At 44.5% G+C, this 23957-nt stretch overlaps 1 protein-coding gene across 1 annotated transcript in view; it reads right to left on the bottom strand.

Annotated features, from left to right (window-relative positions):
* The window catches only part of LOC124569472, a 463279-nt gene extending 444914 nt beyond the window's left edge, over positions 1–18365 (bottom strand). The window contains exons 1-2 of the transcript XR_006971243.1: positions 18337–18365; positions 17625–17710 (exon numbers count right to left, since the gene is read on the bottom strand). The gene's annotated coding sequence lies outside the window, so the exon portion shown is untranslated. The remainder of the gene's footprint in view (positions 1–17624; positions 17711–18336) is intronic.
* Positions 18366–23957: the final 5592 nt, after the last annotated feature.

The raw sequence follows: 23957 nt of genomic DNA on the forward strand, positions 1-23957 counted from the left end.
ACTTTGCTTCTGGGCGAATTTCGTGACTGTATGGGTACGGCTGCAGTATATACCGTTACAAGCGCAGCGAACTACGATGGTTGGTAACGAGTGATGAAATAACTGGGTGGCTGGTGTCAAATATGCGAGACATTTAGTTTGGGATAGGAGAAGGGGGAGGGTGGACAGATATATGGCGTTCGAGGAAACTGGTAGTATGGTTCAAATGGCTCTGAGCACTATGGGACTTAACATCTATGGTCATCAGTCCCCCAGAACTTAGAACTACTTAAACCTAACTAACCTAAGGACATCACACAACATCCAGTCATCACGAGGCAGAGAAAATCCCTGACCCCGCCGGGAAACGAACCCGGGAACCCGAGCGTGGGAAACGAGAACGCTACCGCACGACCACGAGCTGCGGACAGCTGGTAGTAGTTACAGACTTTTGGTGGAGAGGAAATTCAGGCGACACTGGCATAAAAGACGATAGTTCGCATTTAAGTTTTCAAAGGGTTGAGTGTGATGGGAGGATGCAATCCTGATGTTTGTCTGTTTAGTAGTTAGAGCCTGCTATGAGGTTTTTATTTTATAGTCAGTACTTGGGGTTTTCCGTGTTAGTTTACAGTTTAGCGGTGGTGTTAGTGAACTGCACAGGATGATCATACATAGTGACGGTGGAAGCTGCAAACTGTTCTTTCTGTAGTTACTTTCTTGGTCTTCGAAGGATTAACCTTGAGAAATAGTGACGTCCTCCTTGGAAGTACTTGCAGCCACGTTTTCCCTCTCCAGTTTTTTTTCTCTTTATTGTGCCACTGAAATACCTAGTAGTTCCCACAAACCTCTCACGCACAGTTTTTAGTGAGATTTTTGCTTCCTCGTTTGCCCCTTCCCACGCAAATTTCATTTCATTGCATATAATCACATGGGGCTGATTATGAAGAAGTTTCGCTGCACCGATGTTGCGTGAGCACTGCTGTGCTTTGCTGTGTAGTAAAGAGATAGCAACGAGAACGTCCCAAGTGGGCGAGTCAGCAGGCGGGAGTGAATAGAGCGGGCGTCCCTTTGGAAGAAAGGATGGGATCGTCAAATGCTGAAAACTAGAATGCTTTTTTGGGTATGGGCTACGTTATTCTGTTCGAGCTTAGCCACATCCGCTTTACAACCATAATTTCCCACTTAATACTTCTGCATGCATATAAGTAATGGCATGTTTCCGTACATTTCGAGCTGAATCCATTAGGGCAGTGGTCAAGAAATGCAAGCTGTATCATGTGTCGGTGAATTGTGTAAAATGTAGCAAAACGCACGTTAGGGCAGATGGGGAGCACTTCGAAGAAGGTGTTACAAACACTGAAACAGCGAACTAAATGAGTGTGGTGACAGAGACCAGTCTCAGTACTTCACGATCGGCCTTCATACTTGGTGAACCAGGTGTCATGACTCATTTCCGAAAATTCGAGCCACCTGAAATATAACCACGCCCCAATTCAATACGGATATAGGTTGTTTCACGCACTGTACCGCTGTCAGCCTGTCCACATGCTCGCAATGTCATAATTGTTAAATCGTTGACGTTTCACTTTAAGTGATAGCTATGAGGGTGGCAGTATTTCGCACTTGGCGGCCAACCTGGACCAGCTGGAAGGTGCGGCACTTGACCCGAAAGATAATTACCACTTCTCTGTGTCGATTACTCGCTGATCGATACTGTCGGCAGTCCAAGGCCGTATGACGCATACACGAAAGCAGCCCAGCGTCCACTCTGCGAGGATCTGCGCCTTAGCCTTCCAATGAGGTTTTGGATTACTTCTTTTAGTCACCTTGACAATCATGAAAGAACTGTTATGGATATAAAGGACCGGAAGCATACAGGGAATGCTGCCGTTCATCGCCAAGTGAAAACCTATCACTACACGGGCTTGAAATGTGTAAGTCTTCTTAAACCCAAGAATTGAATTTTCAGTTTTACGTATTTTAATGGCATGGCAGTACTTTTTTCTAATGCAGCAATTATTAAGGTTCTAAAATGTGCTTCATTTCTTCTGACAGCGGTAAATGATGAAAATATTATTGCCAATTACGTTTATGCAACAACTGCTGCTAAGGTATTTTCACCAGAACAAATGTAAATGGAGTAACAAACCGAACAAATCATAATTACATTATTACCCTGTAACCAAATGACTCAGAAAATATCCCCGAACAACGTCCGAAATTATTCCGCGTAGTTCTGGTTCACCCAGTATACACCCACAAAGTCGGGACTACACATACGTTAATCTCTACCGAGACACTTCTTCAGGGATGAGCTAGCTACTTGGTAACTCTTCATAAGCACTGCCCAGGAATATTGAATAAGAGTCTTTATGAGAAAGTTTTACAAGATTACTGTTATTATGAAACGAAGATCTGGTTCCTTCTCTGTGTCTAGGATACAGCACCGAAGAACAAAAGATATGGTAATCAGACTTATTTGCCACTAATGTTTGGGACGTGGCCCATTCGGCTCTGATGTTCATGCATTCAAGAAAATGAGTCACTGAATGAATTTCTTCTGAGTAGATACCGAGAAAAGATTTCGTAACAACAATGACAAAGGCAACAAGACACTTTTAAGCATGAAACACTACCCTGACAAGCAAAACCGAAACGAGACTTGTAGTAATCAGCTGCTGCTTGTTGTTCATTAGTGCGTGACCGGCTTTAGACTTTGAACCATGTCCTTGTTCGTAATGAAGTATTATTTACTATTATTGGGTATTTTGAGTTGTAATGGTCTACAGTTTGACGACTGGTTTGATGCAGCTCTCCATGTTAGTCTCTCCTGTGCAGGCCTCTTCATCTCTGCATAAATAGTGCAACCTATATCCACGTGAACATGCTTACTGAATTAGAGACTTGGCGTCGCCCTGCAATTTGTTCCCCCACACTTCCATCACAAAACTGACGATTCCTTGCTGCCTCGGGGTGTACCCCATCAACTGATTCCTTCTTTTAGACAAATTGTGCCATAAATTCCTTTTTCCCCAATTATTTTCAGGAACATCAGCATTCCTTTATACGTAGCACTCTCCTTGTGTGATTTGTATTGTCTACATTTCACTTCCGTACAAGACTACGCTCCAGAAAAATATTGTCAGAAAATGCTTCCTAACATTGAAATTTATTTTCAATGTTAACAAATTGCTCATTTTCAGAAATGCTTTTCTTGCTACTGCCAGTCTGCATTTTATATCCTCACTAGTTACGGCAGCGTCAGTCATGTAGCTGCCCAAAAGCAAAACGCGTCTACTATTTTTAGTTTCTCATTTCCTAATCTAATTCGCCTGATTTAATTACGTTGCATCCCATCAAAACAAACAAATACCGTCCGAAGTGGCCGCGGAGGACCAACGGTACCGACCGGCCGCCGTGTCATCCTCAGCCCGCAGGCGTCATCGGCTGCGGATATGGGGGAGCATGTGGTCAGCACACCACTCTCCAGGCCGGTCAGGTTTCGTGACCGGATCTGCTACTCCTCAGTCAAGTAGTCCTCAACTGGCCACACAAGGGCTGATCGCACCCCGCTTACCAGCAGCACTCGGCAGACCCGTACGGTGGGTGACCCATCCAAGTGCTAGCCAATCCCGATAGCGCGTAACTTCGTTGAGCTGACGGGAACCGTTGGTTACAGACCACAAAATATGTTTTAATTTTATTAATGTTAATATTTTAACTTTTTCTGAGACACTATTATTCTGTCAAACAGATCTTCCAAGTCCTTTGCTTTCTCTTACAGAATTACAACGTCGTCAGGAAACCTCAATTTATACATCTTCTCCCTAGCCTCTAATTTCCTTCCCAAATTTATCCTTGGATTACTCACGGCCTGCTCAATGTACACATCGAATTACCTTAGCGACAGCCTAGAACCCTGTCTCACTCCTTTCTGAAGTACTGTTTGCCTTTTACACCCATCGACTCTTAAAACTGCACAAGTTCAGATAACCTATCGCTACTTGTATGTTATCCTTGCTAACATCAGAATTACAAGATGTGTAATCCAGTCAAAACTGCGAAAAGGTTTCACTGAATCAATAATTGCCAGAAATGCAGATCTATCTTCTAAAATAGATTGTAGGGTCAGTGTTTCCTTGCATGTAACTGCATTCCTCCGGAACCCAAACTGAGCTCCCCTGTGTTCGACTTCTACCAGTTTTTTTTTCATTCTTCTGTAAATATTGGTGTAAGTACTTTGCCGCCATGACGTATGAAACTCACGGTTCGGTAACATTGACACCTCCTTAACGTATCACATACACTGGAACCAGTAAATAGGATAAAATATTCCAATTTTATGGGAGTACATCTTGATAAAAATTTGACTTACACGGAACATAAGAACTACAAATTGTTTGCTTTGATATTAATAAGGTGAACTACTTAAACTTGCACCGCAAATATTGCGGAACTGGAAAGTGCTTTAGAGTGCGGTTTCAACAGTCAGGGTGTAATCTCCCCCTCACTTATCGACCTTAATGACAGTGAAAAATTAAACCGTGTGCACCTAATGGAAATCTGGGAAAAGCAATCGTCACCGAAGTTAATTTGTCGGTAAAGAGGGAGGAAAGGGTTACATCTAAATGAAAGGAAAAATGCAAATGAAATTGGTGGAAATTAATTTTGAGAAAAGGGTAAAATTAATAAAGAAAGTAAATGTGCGGTCATTACGTTAACAATTAATTGGCGTTAATTAGATATTTCAGATTTGGGGAAAATTACGGTCGCCAGTCCTATGGACAACTACTATAATAACTGAAAATGAAAGATTAATACAGATACAATTAGCACTAAAAGCGTGGCAACTGAAGGTTGACATGTGTTGTGTGAAAACTGAATGTTTGTCAGAAGTAATAAATTTCGCTACACTCTGACTTAATTTAACAAAAGAATTAATAAAACCGGAAAATCGAAAGTTAATTTAGTGACTGAAATTAACAGTGAACTTTGTTTCTGAAGCACTACGAAATTCACTAAAATACGGTTAGTCTTGGGCTACCTCAACAATCATTTCAAAATCTACTTGAATCTACGCAATTTAGAAATAAGAGATTTAACTTTGAACTTGAATTAAATGATTCTGAACAATTAACAATAGTAAAATTTAGTACGTACCAAGCTGAGCTGCAGTCACAGGTAAGCTAAAATACGGTAACAAAACTCGCACTCTTAATTTGTGCTTGTGCAATCTAAATATTGTAGACAGCTATGAATACCTTAACTGAACTTTGAAATTAAAGCAGTGAAATGAATGCTGGCGTTTGAAATTCAACGACACTCGGGTTCATTCCGGAAAAGGAAGAGACCCTGCTTGGTAATGCAATTGGGACGATGAGCAACAAAGGTTCGTGCTACGTTGCTGTAATTTTGCGAGACAAATTGAGAACAGTTTGAAAAGCTGAGGTCTGCCATACAGATCTAAAATTTTACGTGCTTCCAGTCTTCCTTGTTGGTTGATTGAAGGTTCGAAGTCGTCGATCGGGGAGGTGGCGACAGTCACTCATTGTCGGCCGTCGCTGTTGCAGAAGCTGGAGGTTGGCGCGCCTTCTTCTCGACACGGTCACCAGGCGAAATGGGCTCTTGATGTGCGCCAGCTAATGCTTCCCGTCCGCGACACCGTGTCAGAAAATATCGTAACAAGTCGAGCGCAATTACATGCTGCCAAACCCCGAAAGCGCGGCAACTGGCGGGAGTGTCACACAACACACCTGCACCACCGCCCTACTCCAGCCAGAGTCCCTCTGCCCACGCTCCATGCGGCAGAGTTAACACTGCCAAAGATCCTAAACACTTTGGTTCTCCACACGACCTATCGATGTAATCGTTCGATAGCATAGTTTTCCCTAGGCCAGACCCAGCGTAAAAATACAAATAATATTTACAAAACAAACCAATTATACATCGACATAAATGCATATATATATATATATATATATATATATATATATATATATATATATATATATATATATTCAGGGTGTTTCAAAAATGACCAGCATATTTGAAACGGCAATAAAAACTAAACGAGCAACGATAGAGATACACCGTTTGTTGCAATATGCTTGGGACAACAGTACATTTTCAGGAGGACAAACTTTCGAAATTACAGTAGTTACAATTTTCAACAACAGATGGCGCTGCAAGTGATGTGAAAGATATAGAAGACAACGCAGTCTGTGGGTGCGCCATTCTGTACGTCGTCTTTCTGCTGTAAGCGTGTGCTGTTCACAACCTGCAAGTGTGCTGTAGACAACATGGTTTATTCCTTAGAACAGAGGATTTTTCTGGTGTTAGAATTCCACCGACTAGAACACAGTGTTGTTGCAACAAGACGAAGTTTTTAACGGAGGTTTAATGTAACCAAATGACCGAAAAGCGATACAATAAAGGATCTGTTTGAAAAATTTCAACGGCTGGGAACGTGACGGATGAACATGCTGGAAAGGTAGGGCGACCGCGTACGGCAACCACAGAGGGCAACGCGCAGCTAGTGCAGCAGGTGATCCAACAGCGGCCTCGGGTTTCCGTTCGCAGTGTTGCAGCTGCGGTCCAAATGACGCCAACGTCCACGTATCGTCTCATGCGCCAGAGTTTACACCTCTATCCATACAAAATTCAAACGCGGCAACCCCTCAGCGCCGCTACCATTGCTGCACGAGAGACATTCGCTAACGATATAGTGCACAGGATTGATGACGGCGATATGCATGTGGGCAGCATTTGGTTTACTGACGAAGCTTATTTTTACCTGGACGGCTTCGTCAATAAACAGAACTGGCGCATATGGGGAACCGAAAAGCCCCATGTTGCAGTCCCATCGTCCCTGCATCCTCAAAAAGTACTGGTCTGGGCCGCCATTTCTTCCAAAGGAATCATTGGCCCATGTTTCAGATCCGAAACGATTACTGCATCACGCTATCTGGACATTCTTCGTGAATTTGTGGCGGTACAAACTGCCTTAGACGACACTGCGAACACCTCGTGGTTTATGCAAGATGGTGCCCGGCCACATCGCACGGCCGACGTCTTTAATTTCCTGAATGAATATTTCGATGATCGCGTGATTGCTTTGGGCTATCCGAAACATACAGGCGGCGGCGTGGATTGGCCTCCCTATTCGCCAGACATGAACCCCTGTGATCTCTTTCTGTGGGGACACTTGAAAGACCAGGTGTACCGCCAGAATCCAGAAACAACTGAACAGCTGAAGCAGTACATCTCATCTGCATGTGAAGCCATTCCGCCAGACACGTTGTCAAAGGTTTCGGGTAATTTCATTCAGAGACTACGCCATATTATTGCTACGCATGGTGGATATGTGGAAAATATCGTACTATAGAGTTTCCCAGACCGCAGCGCCATTTGTTGTTGAAAATTGTAACTACTGTAATTTCGAAAGTTTGTCTGCCTGAAAATGTACTGTTGTCCCAAGCATATTGCAACAAACGGTGTATTTCTATCGCTGCTCGTTTAGTTTTTATTGCCGTTTCAAATATAGCGGTCATTTTTGAAACACCCTGTATATATATATATATATATATATATATATATATATATATATATATATATATATATATATATATATATTAAATCAATTACAATATATAAAGACACAGAAATGTCATATCTTCAGGTAACAAAATAAGGAAAAAAATTATAGTACGATAGATGGAAATAGGAGGATATGCATTTCCGGCGTTACAAGGGGCTCGTAATGATAGCCAATCAACAGACTGAAATAATACTCAGAAAGTGCATTTTCTGTGTATACACACACTTTTTTAATTGGAAAAATGCTTATTGACATTAACAAACTAAAAGTAAATTAGAATATCAGCGGTGTTTATTGTAGGATTCTAGTGCGAGTCGTTTACGAGATATCGTATTTTGAAAAGTTCCCACACCAACACGTGTACAATATGTAAGTCGGGACACACTCAGGGAACACACAAATTCAAATGGCCCCAAGCACTATGTGCCTTAACATCTGAGGTCATCAGTCCCCTACAATTAGAACTACTTAAACCTAAATAACCTAAGGACATCAAACACATCCATAGCCGAGGCAGGATTCGAACCTACGACCGCAGCAGCCGCGTGGTTCCGGACTGAAGCGCCTAGAACCGCTCGGCCACAGCGGCCGGCAGGGAAAACACAAGCACACTGTAAACAAACATGACAACATCGTACCTAGCAACTACGCAGGTTCACTGGCGCAAACAAGAGTCGGTGTGGAAATTTTGCAAAATCCTGTTTTCTCGTAAGTGACTCGCACTAGAGTCCTGTAATAAACACCATTTACATTCCAATTTGACCTACCTTCAATTTCTTCACGATAAAGGATGACAGCCAAAATCTTGAAGTACCTTCAGTTTGTTAATGTTAATAGGCATTATTCCATTTAAAAAGTGTGTTTTTGCGCAAAAATACACTTTCTATTATTACAGTTTGTCTACCAGCTAACAGTACGAGCCCCTGACTACCGATCCATTTTGTAAAAACCGTACATCAGTAGCACTTTCCACTTACGCAATATTTGCGGTGCAAGGTTTTGGTGATAAGTACTGAACTGCTCCTCTCGCAGTTGCATAGAACAGAACTGACACTGGTAGTGAATCATCGACTGTGGGAAAATCGGAACAGAAGAGAATCGAAGCGTCTCAAAAATGATTCAAATGGCTCTGAGCACTGTGGGACTTACATCTGAGGTCATCAGTCCCCTGTCTGCAGCCCGTGGTCGTGCGGTAGCGCTTTCGCTTCCCACGCCCGGGTTCCCGGGTTCGATTCCCGGCGGGGTCAGGGATTTTCTCTGTCTCATGTTGTGTGATGTCCTTAGGTTAGTTACGTTTAAGTAGTTCTAAGTTCTAGGGGACTGATGACCATAGCTGTTAAGTCCCATAGTGCTCAGAGCCATTTGAACCATCAGTCCCCTAGACTTAGAACTACTTAAACCTAACTAACCTAAGGACATCACACACATCCATGTCCGAGGCAGGATTCGAACCTGCGACCGTAGCAGTCACGCGGTTCCGGACTGAAGCCCCTAGAACTGCTCAACCACCGCGGCCGGCTCGAAGCGTTTGATATGTTGTTCTACAGAAGAATGTTGAAGATTAGTTGCACTGATGAGGTAAGGAACGAGGAGGTTCTCCGCAGAATGAGCGAAGGAAGGAACATACGGAAACACTGACAAGAAGAACGGACAAGATGATGGGATATATGTTATGACATCAGCGATATATTTCCATGGTAGTAGAAACAGCTGCAGAGGGTAAAAACTGTAGGGGAAGACAACGATTGGAATACATCCAGCAAGTAATTGAGCTAGTTATGTGCAAGAGTGACTCTGAAATGACCGTTCATATCAGTCGCGAGACTGACGACGCAAAAAGAAACACGTTTCCGTAAGAGTCGGTCGCCAGTCTCGTCATAAACAGCACACACACGACATTATTCGTCTATAATGGTCGCCCTGGCGACGAGTTAAGAAACACCCAGCAATTAAAGTCTTATTTTGATCATTACATGTTGTGGGACTGCTTCATACGCTCTGAAAAATGACTTCGATATAAAACAGAGAGTTAATTCGCAAATGGGAATTATAAAAACTGGATCGCTATAGAAATCGGCCGTGTGTGCAGTCTGCGCGATACATCGGTATCTTATCGTTGCGAGGTGAAATATTTCGTTCTCGTCATAAGAACGGTTAGGCAGAGTTCTTTTTACGATTACGACATCGCACGGAGCCTTTTGCCTAGCTGTCGGGCCGCCTTATCTGGCGTTATCTGGCACGTCTCACGTATCTGTCCGCAGGAGTCGACCAGACGCCGAACGTCCTTCACGAAATGCCGCTGCTATTGTTCTTCTAGCATTTCGTAACAGCTCATCTGTTTAAAGGGGAAATTAAACCTGTTATCTGCTGCAGTCGCTCGCATTTTCTTCCGCAACGCGTTTCGAGAAATTAAACAGTAATCTTCAGGTAGATCAATGGTTTACCTGAGTGTTTCTTTTCCTGAATGCAGCCAGGTGACTTCCTTACGCTTCATTTCTCTAGAAATTACTTATTGTGTGACACCTATATCCGTAATGTGGTACTGAAATCATACATTATAAAGGCTAACAACCTTAGTCCACCATAAAGGACACTAAATGTCGTTATGTATCACTGAATATTGCACGTAAACATAAAACAGTAAACAGTTTAGAGACCGGGAAGGTACAGAGATATAGTGTCTTGCAAGTCGAAGATCATTACCAGCTTACACCGCAAATCAAAGATACTGACAACATACACACATCAAAAAAGTTTTGCATCACCCCGGTTCCCCGAACTTCTGAACTCTGAGTGCCAAGAAGTCTGTAGTCATCGATGTAACCAGTCTGGTGTCTGCGATGGTCGTAATCACAAGATATTGCACAAGTGTTTCCAAGTTAAGTTTGTATATAATTCACGCTGTTCACGAGTTAATACACTACTGGCTATTAAAATTGCTACACCAAGAACAAATGCAGATGATAAACGGGTATTCATTGGACAAATATATTATACTAGAACTGACATGTGATTATATTTTCACGCAATTTCGGTGCATAGATCTTGAGAAATCAGTACCCAGAACAACCACCTCTGGCCACAATAACGGCCTTGATACGCCTGGGTATTGAATCAAACAGAGCTTGGATGGCGTGTACAGGTACTGCTGCCCATGCAGCTTCAACACGATACCACAGTTCATCAAGAGTAGTGACTGGCATATTGTGAGGAGCCAGTTGCTCGGCCACCATTGACCAGACGTTTTCAATTGGTGAGAGATCTGGAGAATGTGCTGGCCAGGGCAGCAGTCGAACATTTTCCGTATCCAGAAAGGATAATATAGGAGCTGCCACATACGGTAGTGCATTATCCTGCTGAAATTTTCGCAGGGATTGAATGAAGGGTAGAGCCAAGGGTCGTAACACGTCTGAAATGTAACGTCCACTGTTCAAAGTGCCGTCAATACGAACAAGAGGTGACCGAGACGTGTTACCAATGGCACCCCATACCATCACGCCGGGTGATACGCCAGTATGGCGATGACGAATAAACGCTTCCAATGTGTGTTCACCGCGATGTCGCCAAACAGGGATGCGACCATCATCATGCTGGAAACAGAACCTGGATTCATCCGAAAAAATGACGCTTTTGCCATTCGTGCACCCAGGTTCGTCGTTGAGTACACCATCGCAGGCGCTCCTCTCTGTGATGCAGCGTCAAGGGTCTCCGAGCTGATAGTCCCTGCTGCAAACGTCGTCGAACTGTTCGTGCAGATGGTTGTTGTCTTGCAAACGTCCCCATCTGTTGACTCAGGGATCGAGACGTGGCTGCACGATCCGTTGCAGCCATGCGGATAAGATGCCTGTCATCTCGACTGCAAGTGATAAGAGGCCCGCCGGCCGTTGTGGTCATGCGGTTCTAGGCGCTTCAGTCTGGAACTGCGAGACCGCTACGGTCGCAGGTTCGAATCCTGCCTTGGGCATGGATGTGTGTGATGTCCTTAGGTTAGTTAGGTTTAAGTAGTTCTAAGTTCTAGGGGACTGATGACCGCAGATGTTAAGTCCCATAGTGCTCAGAGCCAATTTGATACGAGGCCGTTGGGATCCAGCACGGCGTTCCGTATTACCCTCCTGAATCCACCGATTCCATATTCTGCTAACAGTCATTGGATCTCGACCAACGCGAGCAGCAATGTCGCGATACGATAAACCGCAGTCGCGATAGGCTATAATCCGATCTTTATCAAAGTCGGAAACGTGATGGTACGCATTTCTCCTCCTTACACGAGGCATCACAACAACGTTTCACCAGGCAACGCCGGTCACCTGCTGTTTGTGTATGAGAAATCGGTTGGAAACTTTCCTTATGTCAGCACGTTGTAGGTGTCGCCACCGGCGCCAACCTTGTGTGAATGCTCTGAAAAGCTAATCATTTGCATATTACAGCATCTTCATCCTGTCGGTTAAATTTCGCGTCTGTATCACGTCATCTTCGTGGTGTAGCAATTTTAATGGCCAGTAGTGTACCTGAAGAAAATTTTAAATGTGTAGTGTTCTGTCTGTGGTTCATGGTTTTACGATGGACGTTCAATAAGTAATGCAAACATATTTTTTTTTTGTCTCAGCCAGTTTCGGTTGAAAATGCAGAATTTCTTGTGGAACATCGTGGAATGTTCCCGATTCAGCCCCTGTAGTTTCATGAAGTTCCGATATACGCAGCTATACGTAGCCTTCAAAATTGCGTCTGTAACGACGGTGTGTTCCAAGCAGAGATCTATCATTGAGTTATACGCCTGCAGAATGTCTACGGAGACCTGGCAGTGAGTCGTTGGGCGAGGCGTCTGTCAGCATCGCAACAAGGTCGCGTAACTCCCGTGTGTTGCCGGCTGCGCAAAGCTGTGACTCCTGCCATATGTGAACGTGCGGACACTCTCATTGGAGGTGATGGACGGATCAGAATCGAACACCGCGCAGCACACCTGGATGTCGCTGTTGGAGTGCTGACACACTCGTCCACCAGTTGGGGTACTCAAAGGTGTGTGCCCCCTGGGTTCGTCGCCGCGTAACAGAAGACCATAAAGAGCAATGAATTGCTTGCGCATTACGATGGTGATCGTGACAGTTTTTTGTCGAACGACGTCAGAGGGGATGAAACATAAGTTCATTACTTCGAACGGAAACAAAACGGCAATCCATGGAGTGGCGCCACACTGCCTCTCCTCCGAAGAAAAGTTCAAAGCGCACCCTCAGTCATGATGACGGCCTTCTGGGACTCTGAAGTGGTTATTCTGTTTGATGTCCTACCTCATGGTACAACGATCAACTCTGACGTTTATTGTGCTACCGTCAGGAAATTGAAGAAACAGCTTTAGCGTGTTCGTCACGACAAAAATGCAAACGTACTGCTCCTTCTTCATGACAACGCACGGCCTCACACAAGTCTGCGCACCCGAAAGGAGCTCACAAAACTTCATTGGACTGCTCTTCCTCATCCCCCTACAGCCCGGATCTCGCATCTTCCAACTTCCATCTGCTTGAACCAATGAAGGATGCCTTCCGTGGGAAACAGTACGTGAATGATGGGGAGGTTATTGATGCAGCAAGACTCCATTGGAGTGGTACAGGCTCTCCCTGTAAGGTGGCGTACGACCGTCGCATTGAATGAAGATCATGTTCAAAACTTGGCGTTTGTAGCCAAGAGAGTGGGGAATAATATGGTGTATTGAAATATTGAATAAAACCAACCTGCTTCCAAAAAAAAAGTCTAGTGTTACTCATTGAATGCCCCTCGTATAATGCTGGAAGAGAAAGGTGTCTTTGGTTTTGGTCCGACGAGGCAGAGTTCCACACCATGTTGAATATACTTATATCGATACGATGTCTGTTCTTCCGGACATGTCACCTGCAGCTGTCTAGAACGAAATTAGAATGATATTAATACCTTCATCTGCTAACGGGCGTCGATATATATCAACGGGGATAGGTGAAAATGTGTGCGTCGACCGGGACTCGAATGCGGGATCTCCTACTTACATGGTAGACGCTCTATCCATCTGGGCCACCGAGGGTACAGAAGAAAGCGCGACTGCAGGAGTTATTTCGCGCACGCCTCCCGCGACACCCACATTCTCACCTTGTATGTTCACACACTACATTCGTAGTGTCGCACCCAAACACACTCATTACTCGTAGAAGACATTCTTACCAAGTCCCGCAAGAGTTCGGGGAATATGTGTGCATCCGCACGGAAGAAGGAGGTCATGTCCGAAAGAACAGACACTATATCCCTATAAGTATATAGTTCTGGCAATACCGGCCATGACCTTCTCCTTCTGTGCGGATGCACACATATTCCCCGAACTCTTACGGGACTTGGTAAGAATGTCTCCCACAAGAAATGAGTGTGTTGGGGTGGGACACTACGAATGTAGTGTGTGGAATGTAGTGTGTGGACATACAAGGTGAGAATGTGGGTCTCGCGGGAGGCGTGAGCGAGATAGTCTCTGCAGTCACACTATCATCTGTACCCTGGGTGGCTCAGATGGATGCCGGCACGGTAACTCAGCGTGTTCGGTCAGAGGGGTTAGCTACCCTCTGTAATAAAAAAAAAACTGAGTGAACAGATCAGCGAACAACCCGAACGGGTGTCATGGGACGTCCGCCACGAACATAGTCAACGATCAATATAGAACAAAAATGAGATTTAAAAAGAAAGATGGATAGAGCGTCTGCCATGTAAGCAGGAGATCCCGGGTTCGAGTCCCGGTAGGGCACACATTTTCACCTGTCCCCGTTGATATATATAGATGCCCGTTAGCAGCTGTAGGTATTAATATCATTCTAATTTCATGTTGAATATGTGACTGCACAAAATTGTTGCAAGAGAGCTGTGAAAAATTCTCATCAACTACACGAGTCTCCTCTGCACACTCATGAAGTTTGTGTTTACTGTGCAGTGGCACGTGGACTATCTTCATCATATTCTTACATGACACACGGGGCTGTGAGTATTACACATAGATGATGCAACTATTTGTAAACAGTGTACATATTATTTGTAAACACTATACCTAAACTACACATGCTGTCAGCTAGACAATACTACAGCTCATACAGCCAATAACACCGTGACTTTCTTGGATCAGTGTTTTCGTCGTCAAGTGAGATCGAAGTGGTTGTGGAAAAATTAGTATACTGATTTATCTCTGTTTATCGGTTTGTTGTGGAGATAAATGCTTACAAACTAACCCTAATATTGTTCCCCAATTACAGAAAGAAACTGGACAATGTTGTTGCTGCAGTTCCCTGTTTAAGACCATGGAACGTCTTATTCAGTTAAGTGAATCATAAAATGAAGGCCACTTCCAACTACTTTTGTAACTTTCCCAAAAGTATTCGTTGCTTTCTTTTTACGGCCATGTACATAACAATTGTGCTTCAGGCTTGCTCAGTGTTAAAGCGCCGAACCAAGGACCCAAAGATATGTAGCTATGTGGGGATCGTCTACGCTTACCAAGCAGTAAATGTTATTTGGCGCAAAACAAGTTAATACGACCTACAGCCTGCAGGGTGAAAAAGAAGAAGATGCAAAAAGTTTGTATCGGCTCACTGTTGTTTAAATCAATATTTATGCTGCTGCATCCTTAAAATAGGAGTAATACAGTTAATTACAATTAATTTTCGTTTATACTTAGGGACTTGAAAAAGTAATTTACACATTCCGTCCCACGCTAAGAGTGTCGCAGTATAAGGATAGACTGCATGTTCCGGGATTCCCACAGACACATTTCTGCCGCCATACAATAACAGAATGTTCACAGAGTCCGAGCGAAATAACGCAGCACCCCAAACTGAAGTCCGCGGAGCAGTATGATTCTTAAGGACAAATCTTCTAAATTTTGCACAGATTCACGGTGAAATTCTGGCGGTATATGGACCACATGAATTGTCGCTGTATGTCCATCTTTTCATAGATAGTTTCGGGACCTTGGCTGTTCAGTACAGAATTTCAAATCAAACACCTTTCATCCGCCTGAATTTCCAAACTGCTGACTGTCGGCAGATGATGTTTGCAGTGGTTTTAATACTCCTACACGTCAGTCAGGGGGCCTGAAGATGGAGTAATATATCGCCGAAAGTGGCAGTCCAATAAAATAACAGTTTGGAAATTCAGACGGCTGAAAAGTTTTTGATTTGACATTCTGCACTGAACAGCCGAGGTCCCGTAACTATCGCTGACAAGATGGACATACGGTGACATTTCATGTTGTCCATATACCTCCGGAAATTCACCGTGAATCTGTGCACAATTTTGAATATTTGTCCATAAGAATCATACTGTCCCGCGGACTTACCAGTCTTTCAATGGTGGCCCCTGTTTTGACCGGCACCGAGGTTGAAATACACATCGATCAGGTGGCCCGAAGATGGCGTAATATATCGCCAAAACTGGTAGCCCAATAAAATAACAGTGTGGAAATTTAGACGGCTGAAAGTGTTTGATTTGACATTCTGAAATGAAATGTTGCGTCCAGCCGCACTGAATTAGTGCCAACAATTTGACGAAGACCACACAAGCGTAGATGGTGCCGATTGGAAAGGAAGACTATCGACATCGAGCACAGATGACAATGTCCACGCAATAATTTCGGCAAGGTGAAAAGAACATATAAAGAGAAGGAGATTTTCCAACGATAAAGACGTTCATACAGCGATTCTCAAATTGCTCTGTGACCAAGGAGCTGATTTCTATCATCGAGGAACTGGACGGTTGATAGGACGTTCCTACCGTTGTTTGCAGAGACTTGTTGACTATGTTGAAAAACAATGTCATGTATCTGCGTCACTGTGATGTGTAGTGCTGCATTAAATAAAAGGTACTTGATCTGCCATAATAATGTGTAACTTACTTTTTAAAGTCCCCTCGTATTTTCGAGTACAATGAAAAAGGAGAAAACAAAGAGAAGAAGTTCATCTATCATCTTTTTTCTATTACGACGTCTTCGAAGTTGATTAAAAAGCAGATACAGTTAATATGTTAAGATTCCTTACTTTCAGTTTAAAATCAGAATGCAATTACTTAGGTTTTGCATTACAAAAATGACAACGGCCCAAGAAAGCAAAAAACTGGCGAGGAAAAGCAAGTGCTAAAGGAGAGAAAAGTTTCGAGGTCGATTACTGCTCAGTCCTAGAATTTTTATCTGTCATCATCACTTATTATCTGCCCCCGGTAGCTGCGTGGTAGCCGGCATGGTAGCTCAGCGTGTTCGGTCATAGGGTTAGCTGCCCTCTGTAATAAAAAAGAAAACTAAGTGAATGGCTCAACGATGAACTTGAACAAGCATCAGGGGACGTCCATCCCGAACAAATACAACGAACAATTTGCCGGCACGGTAGCTCAGCGTGTTCGGTCAGAGGGTTAGCTGCCCTTTGTAATTAAAAAAAAAAAACTGAGTTAATCGATCAACAACGAACTTAAACGGATGTCTTACTACGTCCGCCCCGAGCAGATGCAACGAACAAAGGCGAACAAAATGAGATAAAAAAAAAGGTGGTCAGCGCCACAGAATGTCAATCCTAAGGGCCCGGGTTCGATTCCCGACTGGGTCGGAGATTTTCTCCGTTCAGGACTGGGTGTTGTGATGTCCTAATCATCATCATTTCATCCCAATCGACGCGCAAGTCGTCGAAATGGCCTCAAATCGAAAGACTTGCACCCGGCGAACGGTCTACCCGTCGGGTAGTCCCACGACATTTACATTTTACCATCACTTATTCAGCTTCGGAAATTTTTGTTACTGTGAAAAATCCCAGTTGCACCGTGGTTCGGAGTTCACGTCAAACTGTAGATCTTGCTATAACTGGCTGGCTAAGTCAGTTCAAATCTCAGTGGAAGCTAATGGCATACCAGCTCCAATAGTACCACGCTTAGTAAACCACAGTGCTTCTCGTACTAACCTTCAGGCTGAGGGCTGCCTTACTGTTTGTACAAAACGATGTAGTACCATACTACACTTGCAACGCATTGTGCGAAGCTCACCGTTAGTAGTAATTATTCAAGATTTTACCTTTTTGAAGATTCACCGGTGGCACGCATTGCAGATGGGACTGAATGTCTGCTGGTCACTTTCCAGTGGTTGCAAGTGTTGTACTCCTGGAACAAACGATGGAAAAGTAAGAAAGGCGCGTGTTTGCGACAGTGAGGCTTCGCCATGTTTACCCACAGCGACAGAGAAATTATAGTGCGGTCATTTTAACGTGGCAGTCGAAAGCGAACGTATACAAAAAGAACTTGGCCGACCCAATGACTGCGTACGGGGGGAGGGGGATCAGGAATGAAGGGGCAGGAGAGGTGAGGAAAAATACACCCTGCGTCCCCCTCGCAGGGCTGGCGATCTATACCCGTGATCTGTGCTGCTGCGAACGCAGAACTGTCCTCTCGTTATCGCCTTTCCCTTCTGCTATTGTGAGCGTCGTGCTCCAACACCGTAATGGACTAGGATTATTCTCTTCACTCATTTCAGAGTAAGAAAGCAAAACAACGAGCAATGCACGACCCACACGAAAGCTGAGTACTCAAATCATTTGGTAACGGCAACCGCGCAATAGCTCGCTTATGTGCCATAACGAGACGGTTCAGACCCAACCTCCACCGTAAATTTAGGCAACCGTAATTCTAAACATCCCTCCAGCTAAAACTGCTGCATTAAAATGTCTGCACAATAAGGGTTTGAGACAGGGCTTTGTGAATCGTAGCTCGCGCTGATTAACAGTACGTACTTCGCAAGCTGCTGCAGCGTGGCGCGCCGCGCACTTACTAGCTACAAACACTCGCCTCCAGGGAAACGCGCCGACGCTTCATCGATCCCAAAAATCGACGCCGGCTCTCCTCTCCTACCACAACGGGGAGCGACGCATCCGAACACTGGCCTCCATATCTTTTGTGCACTACCACTGCTGTTTTTGATGTTGTCGTCGTCGTCGACTTCAGTCCGGAGACTGGTTTGCTGCACTTCTCCACACGGTCTATTCTGTGCAATGTTTTCATCTCTGTAAGACTACTGCTAGCAACATACGTTTGAATCTGCTTATTGTACTCGCGTTTGGTCTCACTCAACAATTTTACCCTCCATTTCACTGCAGTACCGTACTGACGATTCCCCAATCCCTCAGGAAAGGTCCAATCAACCGATCCCTTCTTGTAGATAAGTTGTATCAAAAAATTCATTTTCCCTCATTTCAATTCAACAACTCCAATATACCAATTTTATCATCGGTATTTTTTGTAGTACCACATTTCAAAAGGTTCTCTTCAGTAGGGGGAAGAGGGGGTGTCACCCCAACTACCGTTACCCAAGATGGCGGTGATTACGTCATCCAAGATGGCGGCCTCGACATTATCTGATGACGTCATCCAAGATGGCGGCTTTCGGTGGGAAGTTCGAACATTGGCGGGAAGATAGGTCAATTGGGCTACCTCCACTAACCTAACCCCCCTCCCCTTCCCTCCCCCAGAAAATAGCCAGAACTTCAAATTCCATCAGGACAATGCAACACACCACTGCTACCTCCACTAGCCTAAGAAAATGGCAGGAAAAATGGGAACTTGGGCTACCTCCACTAACCTAAGTTATCTGACTACCACTTCCTACTAGGGATTAGTGGTAAAAGGACTCAGCCTGTGCTGGACATGAGCCTTTAGTTTGCATTCAGTCTTTAATTAAACAATTTGAGGCACTACCACTATCCAGTGTGTTCGCCATAAAGTCCGGAGTCCAGCTGACCTAGTACACAGTACTGCCACCAGATGGCACTGTTGTCCGTTCAGTGACATAATCCAAGATGGCGGTCTGCAGTGGGGGAAAATGGCGGGGAAACTGTGTCCACAATAAGGTCTGGAGTCCAACTTACCTAGTACACAGTACCGCCACCAGAGGGCACTGTCATCCCTCCCGTGATGTCATTCTAGTTGGTGGTCTGGGGGGGAAATATGTCATGTAAATGGCTAAGCCTGTGCTGGGCTGCTGGAGAGAGGAAGTGTACTTTATTTATTTTCCAGTAATTTATTTAGGGACAGATTTCACATAGTTTATTTATTACATTGATACAAAATGCACGCTCTGACATGCTTGGGGTCACACCACACAGACGTGCAATTAGTGTTTGTGGACTACATTATTTCCGGCTGTTTAAGCATTGTGAGCATGTTGGCAGAGCATTATATATGCATTATTTCAGTAATTTACGAGTAGTTTGCAGGTCTGCAGGCTTCGTGGCGTGACCCCAAGCATGTCAGAGCGTGTATTTTGTATCAGTGTAATAAATAAACTATGTGAAATCAATCCCAAAATAAATTGCTTCGACAATAAATACACTTCTTCCTCTCTCCAGCAGCCCAGCACAGGTTGAGTCATTTTCCCATCATTTTCCCCCCAGACCAGCATCTATGAATGACGTCATGGGAGGGACAACAGCACCCTCCGGTGGCAGTACTGTGCACTAGGTCTGTTGGACTCTGGACCTCGTGGCGAACACACTGAGTGGTGGTAGTGCCTCAAATTGTTTAAATAAAGACTGACTGCAAAATAAAGACTTATCTCCAGCACAGGCTGAATCCTCTCCCCACCAATACCTAGGAAGAAGTGGCAGTTGGAAGACTTAAGTTAGTGCAGGTAGCACAAGTTCCTTTTTTTCCGCCTTTTTCTTAGGTTAGTGGAGGTAGCTGTGGTGTGTTGCATTGTCCTGATGGAAGTGGAGGTAGCCCAATTGACCTATCTTCCCGCCAAAATTCGAACTTCCCACCAAAAGCCGCCATCTTGCATGACGTCATCAGATGACGTCATTGCCGCCATATTGGATGACGTCATCGCCGTCATCTTGGATAATGGTACTTGGGGTGACACCCTCATAGTCACCAATACTCTGTTCTTCTCTAAAATGTTTCACTTCAGTACAAGATCTCACTACTGGTAAATAGCTCCAGAAATACTTCCTAACATTTAAATTTATAATGAATGTAAAATGAACCCCAAGACAGCTGTAATTCGTGATTTCCTTATTGTCACAACCGGTTTCCCTGAATTAAAACAGCATACTCAGATGAAAACAGAGTCACAATAGCGCACCAAGCCGCCCCCAACGTTCGTAGTAAAAAATCAAACGCCTGAAGAGGAAAAGTCGTCAAAATAAATAAAAGAGACACGTCGGGGGGAATAGTGCGGTGACGTACCTGTGGTGGTTGCAACGGTACAGCACGGGAGGCGGTCAGGTGTGTACATCTGTCTTGCTGTTCATTTGACTTTCATTCATTATGAAGTTTAACGACTGTGGCTGCACGCATTGCAAAGTTCTGTTTAAATCTGTATTCGATGTTATTATTATCTGCTTTTCAGAACTGCTTTTCTTGATGCTTCCAGTCTGCATTATACATTGGTAAGCCAAAACTTTAAGACCACTTCACACCGAGACGTTGGATGCCGCCTGGTGGCGTTGCGGGCACGTGACGGTGGTAACAAAAGTATGTAAGCGGAGCAGACGCGGAGGGGGATCACCCTAGCGAAGATATGGGATGTAAATCTATTGAGAATAGCGACTTTGACGGAGGGCAGATTATTATTACGCAGAGCCTGTGAACGAGTATCTCGGAAACGGCGAATGTGGTCGAATGTTCATGCGCTAATGTCACGAGAATCTACGGAAAGAGGTAGGACAGAGAAACTACCACTCGGCGCTAAGGGGTTGGACGTCTACGACTCTTCACAGAAGGTGGGGTTTGGAGGCTTGTCTGCACTGTAAAGTAGGATAGATGGTGATCTGTGACATCTCTGCCGAAAGAACACAATGCTGGTGCACGCGTAAGTGCTTCGGAGTACACAGTTCATCGTACATTTTTGAACATAGAACTCCTACATCTACATCTACATATGTACTCCGCTAGCCACCAAGCGGTGCATGGCGGAGGGTACAATTCCCGCCAAAGTCATATCCCCCCCCCCTCCCCTCTGTTCCACTCGCGGATCGCGCGAGGGAAAAGCGACTGTCTGAACGCCTCAAACATTAGCAGATGTTACAAGTGTCAGGGATATGGCCACACATCAGCAAGGTGTACAAGTAAGGAAACCATCTGTGGACATTGTGCAACTCCAGGTCACAGCTTTAAAGAGTGTGAAAACAAGGAGCAGCCACCACAATGTGAGAACTGCAAGCGTGGGAAGAGGGATTGTAACCACTCAGTTCAGGACCAAGCTTGCCCAGAGTATAACAGAATAAAGGAACTATTAAACCGAAAAACCGAATATGGCCAAGAATAAAAATGAAGAAGCACCCTATGGTAACAAAGCAAGAGACTTGGAAAAACACTCAGTAAATATTCTGCAGATAAACGGCCAGAGATCTAAAACAGTCCCTGGCCAACTTGTGAAAAGAATGGAAGGGGACAAAGTAGATGTACTACTGGTGCAGGAGCCACACACATCTGCTGACAAAATCAAGGGTTATCCTCCTAGTTTTCGAGTCATTCACAGCCCTCAGCATGGAAGCCATAATAATCAGAACCAAAGAGCTAAATGTGCTGCAACTCACTACCCTATGTGATGCACACACAGCTGTTGCAAGTGTAAGTGGGTCCTTTGGAGAACTCTACCTCGTAAGCATGTATTGTCAATATGGCCAACCTCTAGACCGCTTCCTACACAAACTCGAAACAATTATCAACAAACTGACAGGAAAACAAGTAATTATAGGGATGGATGCAAATGCAACCTCCCCAATGTGGCATGGCAACACAACTGATGCTGAAGGAAGGATACTGGAAGACTTCATAAGCCAGCACAACCTTGTCATAATAAACAAGGACTCACAACTAACAACCTTCAGTGGGCCAAATGGCGAAAGTAGCATAGATCTCACCCTGTGTACAGCAACAGCAGCAAGAACCATAGCGGAATGGATGGTGCATGAAGAGTGGACAACCAGTGACCATAGAGCAATATCTTACACTGTGCTACCTCCACAAAGAACGAGACAAGCAACAAAACAAGAAAAATACAACACACACAAAGCAAAATGGCCAATATTTGACCAATGTTTCGCAGGTGTAATAGCCAACCTAATATACAGTGCGGAAATGAGCGTAGCTCAAAAAGCGAAGCGCCTGGAGGAAGCAATAAATTTAAGCTGCCTCAGATCCATGAAGAAAAGGATACAGCTGCAGGACTCCGTACCTTGGTGGAATGACACCCTCACACAGCTTCGACGCGACACAACAATTGCCCGACGAAACCTACAACAAGCACGCAGGAATGGGGATAAGGCCGAGACTGAGGCAGCTAACAGGAACTACAACAGGAAGAGAAATGAATATACAAAACAAATAACAAATGCCAAGGAAGACACTTGGAAAAATGGGTAACAAACTGTGACAAAAGCAACAATCCCTGGCAAGTAGTACAGAAAATACTTAGACCAAAACGTGGCACTGATAATGTACTTAGTAATATAAAACTCCTCGACCAGACTCACACCCTAACATGGAAGGAGACCATAGAACACCTGCTAAAATCTTTGCTGCCAGATGACAATCCAGAGGAGGATACGGCTGACCAGGATGCAGTAAAAGAAGGAAACAAAAACTATGACAACTTAGTCACTGCACCTGAATTCACACGTGAAGAAATCGCTGCAGCCACCAAAGCTTGCAAACCAAAGAAAGCCACTGGCCCAGATGGCATCGACGACAAAATAATCAAAAGGATATGGCACACACACCCTGACATACTAATGGACATATTCAACTCCTGCCTATGGGAACAAACAGTACCGGAAGCATGCAAAGTAGGAAGAGTATGCATACTGCTGAAATCGGAGGAGAAGCCAAGGGATGAACCAAAGTCGTACCGTCCCATCTGCTTGCTTGCCATACTCGGCAAGGTGCTGGAACGACTGATTGTTGGCCGCCTCGAGGAACAGTATGAGACGTCAGGCCTCAAAGCCCCAAACCAGTCTGGCTTCAGGCAAGGTGCCTCCACAGAGATGGCAATCCGGCAAGTCTTAAACACCACCCAATGTGAAGAAAAATATGTCATGGCCATCTTTGTTGACGTAGCAGGAGCCTTTGACAACCTATGGTGGCCAAGCGTAATGAGGCGACTAAGAGAAATAGACTGCCCACAAAACATTTACCACCTTATGGGAAGCTATCTTAGTCACCGCAAAGCCATGGTAGGAACCAGTGCTGGCACAACTGAGAAGGTTATCACGAAAGGCTGCCCCCACGGCTCCATCTGTGGCCCCTTCCTATGGAACCTTGTGTTCGATGAAATAGTGAAGGAAGATGATGGAGATAAATGGATGAAGGTGGCATATACAGACGACCTCGCCATCGTGATAAAAGGCTACAGTAG

The sequence above is a fragment of the Schistocerca americana genome, unplaced genomic scaffold, assembly GCF_021461395.2.
Source record: "Schistocerca americana isolate TAMUIC-IGC-003095 unplaced genomic scaffold, iqSchAmer2.1 HiC_scaffold_15, whole genome shotgun sequence".
Lineage (NCBI taxonomy): Eukaryota > Metazoa > Arthropoda > Insecta > Orthoptera > Acrididae > Schistocerca > Schistocerca americana.